Below are 5380 nucleotides of genomic sequence, written 5' to 3'. Positions count from 1 at the left end.
TCACTGTACTTCACATTGCTAAAGAATAATGATAAAACTGGGATAAGCCCCAGGACAGAGATGGTCTTAGAAAACATCATGCTGAGTAGAATTAGTTAGAAAAGGACAATTGTTGTATGAAACTCCTGTCCTGAAGGGAATTTCTAAACAAAGGTTTTCATACAAAATGAGAAACTGACTTTGATGGTTGCTGGGGGGTGGGGTGGGGGCAGGGAAAAGGAGGGAAGGTGGAGGGACAGGCTCCAGGGTAGACAACTGTTAACTTGGGTCAAAGGGATGATAGTGTCCTACAGGAGAGAGGAGAGAAAACAAAGTGGGGAGCACGGCAAGCTATTGGGTGATTTGATAAGTAGTTTAAATTGAATATGAAATTGATGATCTGAAACACAAGTCCCCACCTAATTCAAAATAAGAAGTTCAAAACCAAACCAAAGCAACTAGCCCTATTTATGAAATTCAATCCAAGCAGAGATTGGGTTTCACAAGAGCAAATCAAAACTGTGGAACACTGTGGAAGCCATTTAAAATGGATAAAACCATACTATAATTCCCTAGGACTACCTACCTAGAAAAGGTATGTTGACCAGGGAAATTTATTGAGAGGGGACTGGGAGTTCAGTTGGAGGAAGGGGATTCGGGCTTCAGTTCTACTAGCGATGATTTATTGAGAGGTTATTATTCATTCCTTTTTATACATCTTCATAATAAAAAAACTCATAATGTTTTTAGACTTAAAACTAGTAGAGCCACTTTGTACATGGGCCAAGCCTACATACTCCAAAACCAGTAAATTAAAACAAAACCAGTATGTCAACACACCTTCCAACCATACATGAAACGATCCTATTGATTACATTCCTTTCTAACTGGTGGGAAAATACAAGGATGTAACAGACATTGAGACATTGCCTGTTTGGGGAACCTACCCATTGGAAGATGGTCCAATCAAATCTGTGTATGTGTGCTTTAAACAACCAGATGGACCCTGTGGGATTCTTTGAACTATTTGCAGAAGATAGCATCTTTGTATCCAAGGTTATTTGTTCTTAATTTTCCAATCTTACAAAAGCTGTTAGCGCTTAAAACATATTTTGAAATAACCTCTTTTTCTAACAGTGTGCCCACTAGCGGCCCTCCTTGTCCCAGGTTTGGAAGAGCACAGAAGACCACGAGACTGAGCCTCGGAGTTGACTAGTCCTGGTTTGACGTGGACATCTCTCCAAGCGTTATTTCTATCTTCTGTACAATGGACAGAGAAGAGTACTCAGCTCAGAAGGCTCAGATGATGCTTAAAGCTTAGTGAGATCTAGTCTTAGCACAAAGCCTAGCACACAGTTAAGCACCCAATAAAAAGATTTTCTATTGCTCTTCATCTCGGAACATCCTGGGGGGAGGAGGGCGGCGGCAGGATTCTTTCTGGTTTCCTTGTCAGAGTCCGGATCAGCGTATGCCAAGGACAGCGAGTTATCATGGTGAAGGATGATCACGCCATGAGAACACTACTTTAGCAAGAAAGAGCCAAAAAGCTTCCAGATTGGATGCAGATGTTCTTTCAAGTGGAAGTCTTCCTATCTGCCCAGATTGTTAACCTTGTTTCTAACTCTTGATGAGTTCTATACCTCAATGCTGCCTTGTTCCTTGTTTGGCCATATTCTCTATTTTCTGAGGAGCTCCTATTTCTTGACCTCTGCTTACCTCCTTGCCTCCCACTTGTTGGTGTCTTCCTTGTTGGTAACTGTGTGTAGGTTTGTGGCAGTTACATAATCTCCTGTCAACTTGGGCAAAGGGGTGGAGTCTAGCCTTGTCAATCAGGTTGCAGCTTGGTGATCTCATTTGGAGGTGCAACAGAGATAAATAGCTCACTGGAGGCCAGACCCAGTCTCTCTGCCTTCCTTTTCCTGCTGTTGAGACACTCCTGTTGACAAGCCACATGGAGCTACACTGATGGAGCCAAAGCCCTGGAGCTGGAGGAGCCACATGGAGATCCATGCCAGCGTTGAGATGCTTCCACCACCGCTGGATCCACAAGTCTTTCCACCCACTGGCCTGTGATCTTCCTGCATTTGGCATCATTGCATGTGTTGTGTGAGTATGAAGAGGAATTTATAGACTGGTATTGGACATATAGGCTAATATCAGACTTAGGGACTTGATCCGGACTAGGCTGGGATGTTTTCTTAATATACAATTGCTCTTTTATATAAAGCTCTTTCTTTTTTTTAAATTGTTTTATTAGGGGCTCATACAACTCCTATCACAATCCATACATACGTCAATTGTGTAAAGCACATTTGCACATTCATTGCCCTCATCATTCTCAAGACATTTCCTCTCCACTTAAGCCTTCAGCATTAGGTCCTCATTTTTCCCCTCCCTCCCCGCTCCCCCCTCCCTCATGAGCCCTTGATAATTTATAAATTATTATTTTGTCATATCTTGCCCTGTCTGATGTCTCCCTTCACCCACTTTTCTGTTGTCCGTCTCCCAGGGAGGGGGTCACATATAGTTCCTTATAATATGTTCCCTCTTTCCAACCCACTCTCCCTCTACCCTCCCAGTATCGCCACTCACACCACTGGTCCTGTAGGGATCATCCGCCCTGGATTCCCTGTGTTTCCAGTTCCTATCTATACCCGTGTACATCCTCTAGTCCAGCCAGACTTGCAAGGTAGAATTCAGATCATGATAGTGGGGGCAGGGAGGTAGCATTTAGGAACTAGAGGAAAGTTGTATTTTTCATCGTTGCTACATCGCACCCTGATTGGCTCGTTTCCTCCCAGAGACTCCTCTGCAAGGGGATCTCCAGTGGCCTACAAATGGGCTTTGGGTCTCCACTCCGCACTCCCCCCATCATTCACTATGGTAAGATGTTTTGTTCTGATGATGCCTTATACCTGATCCCTTCGACACCTCGTGATCGCACAGGCTGGTGTGCTTCTTCCATGTGGGCTTTGTTGCTTCTGAGCTTGATGGCCACTTGATTACCTTCAAGCCTTTATGACCCCAGACGCTATACTTTTTGATAGCCGGGCACCATCAGCTTTCTTTGCCACATTTGCTTATGCACCCATTTGTCTTCAGCGATCCCTTCGACACCTCGTGATCACACAGGCTGATATGTTCTTCCATGTGGGCTTTGTTGCTTCTGAGCTAGATGGCCACTTGTTTAGCTTCCAAATAAAGCTCTTTCTTATACATACCTGAGTGTCTCTGGATTGGTTTTTTTAGTCAACCTGGACTAACACCATGTTCTAGCCACATCCCTTTATCCTGCCCTCAGGAACTTAGCTTTCTAACGTCCTCATTGGCAACTTGGGTTCCTTGTTCTTTGTCCTTTGATTGATCCTCGTTACCCTCCTGGCTTCTGGCTGTGTACCATATCCTCAATTCACCTATCTTGTCTCTCTCTTGGGCATCTGTATCCCAGTTAGCTTCTGATCTATGCTTCATGAGGACTTATGGCTGCTGTGCTGCATTCACCTTGACTCACAAGTTCGCATCAGAATGACGTGCAAGCCATTCCACACTTGGGAAGGAATGAGCACTGCCTGACCAGGACAGCTGTTAGCCATACACCACAGGATGCTGTCCCCACACACACTGGCTGTGGAGCAGCCCGGCTCGCTGGACTCCCAACCACAAACACATTGTCTTCAAGACAATTCCAACGCATGGTCACCCTACAGGACTGCCCTCATAGGGGTTCCAAAGCTATAATCTCCATGGAAGCAGCCAGAGGCCTGTGAGGGTGGGGGTGGTTTGGGATCCCCAACCTTTCAGTCAGTGTCTGAATTTGCTTAACCATCATTCCACCGATCTAAATCCCTACAAGCACTCTGCCTAGGGGCATCCTGCTTCTTCCCAAGAGGGTTAGCCAAGTTTGCCTCCTTGCTCTTCACAGCCAGGCTTGCCAGGACTGGCCTCAGGCCCTGTTTCCTGAACTCCTGGCACCCACAGTCCCAGAGCTGATCTTCTCCTTCCCATCCCACCCGTCCATCACCAGGGGAATTCAAGAGGCCTGGGAACACCCAAGACAGAGATAACTGATGGGCAGCCATCAGACACAAAACATCGAAGCAGAGCTAGCATGAAAGCACATCTTTGAGGAAAGTCCTGCTGAAAGAGAGGTCCAGGGCCAAGGAGCTCAGGGTGGCTCTTGGAGGAATGTTCCATGGAGAGTCAGAGCACCTTGCTTTATGCAGCCAACAAGGCTGCCGAAACATGTGAATAATTGACTTTCTGGTGTGTGGAAGATGAAACTGGTTCAAAAGCACATATGCAAAATATTCAGCAGGGTAGTTTATAGGAAGAAATAGGTCCGGTTGTCTGGGAGTTACCATCGGAAAAGTAGACTGGAATACAACTGCTATGATCCAGTAAAGCCAGAGTCTAAAACGGCTAGTCTGTCGGTAGTGGGAAACAGAAATGCCCCCTGCCTACACATGTATTCCTAAATCCTGACCTTTCACCTCCAAATGCGCTAAAGGACAGTATTTAAAGCTGGTTCCATGCAACACCTGTCCTTCATGGGCTTTGCCCAGAAGCTTCTGTGGTCACACAAATTAGAAAATACTCCATTACCTTACCTTACAGCCGCCGTCCCCGCTTGGTGCTCCCCATAATGAACACTAACCCCTGGAAGCACTAACCCTCTCAAAAGCCTTGACCAACCGGCATACTTAAGAGCAGGATCTTGCACAGGAAGTGGCTCCAGCACATGTCTGTAATGAGCCTCTCTGAACCAATCCTAGGCTATAATCAACATAACTGGTTGGGTGTGCTTCACACATAAAGAGAAATAAGAGGGGAAACCCCACACACCTTCTAATCTGTCAAAAAAGCAGGCTCTGTTCTTTCCCCAGCATCCCCCAACTCCAAATAAAATAAACCATCACCAATGTCCCCAAATGTCCTTCCAAATCAACGCGTGTCCCAGCATGCAGATGAAACAGGGCAATGCCTTTAACAGATTCACGAGTAGGGCTGGAGCACGCAAGGCTCCGGGACTTGCTGGTACTTTGAGGTAGGAGCTCAGGGATGGAAGGTAGCCAAGGTAAACCAAAAAAACTGGAACTTCCCCTAACCCCGCTCACACCCAAATGAGACTCAAGCCTTGAGACCTTGGAGCCAGGGGCTTCCCACTAGATTCACTGCGGCTGGCTGTCACTAACCACAAAGAACCCTGCCGTACTCTTTATGTACTTACCACAGCTCTTCACTCGGAGGAGTTTAGGTTATGGAAAAATACAATCACTAGGTCGACTACTCTCCAGGTGCCCTGTTGGCACGATGGTTAAGTGCTCAGCTGCTAATCAAAAGGTATCCAGAAGTTCAGCAGGAGTCAGACCTGGCAATCCCAGAAAGATGACAGCCTAGCAAA

The sequence above is a fragment of the Echinops telfairi genome, unplaced genomic scaffold, assembly GCF_000313985.2.
Source record: "Echinops telfairi isolate 266 unplaced genomic scaffold, ASM31398v2 ScPeMD7_8;HRSCAF=38, whole genome shotgun sequence".
Classification (NCBI taxonomy): domain Eukaryota; kingdom Metazoa; phylum Chordata; class Mammalia; order Afrosoricida; family Tenrecidae; genus Echinops; species Echinops telfairi.
The sequence above is the reverse complement of the archived record's forward strand: the minus strand, read 5'-3'. Positions refer to the sequence as shown.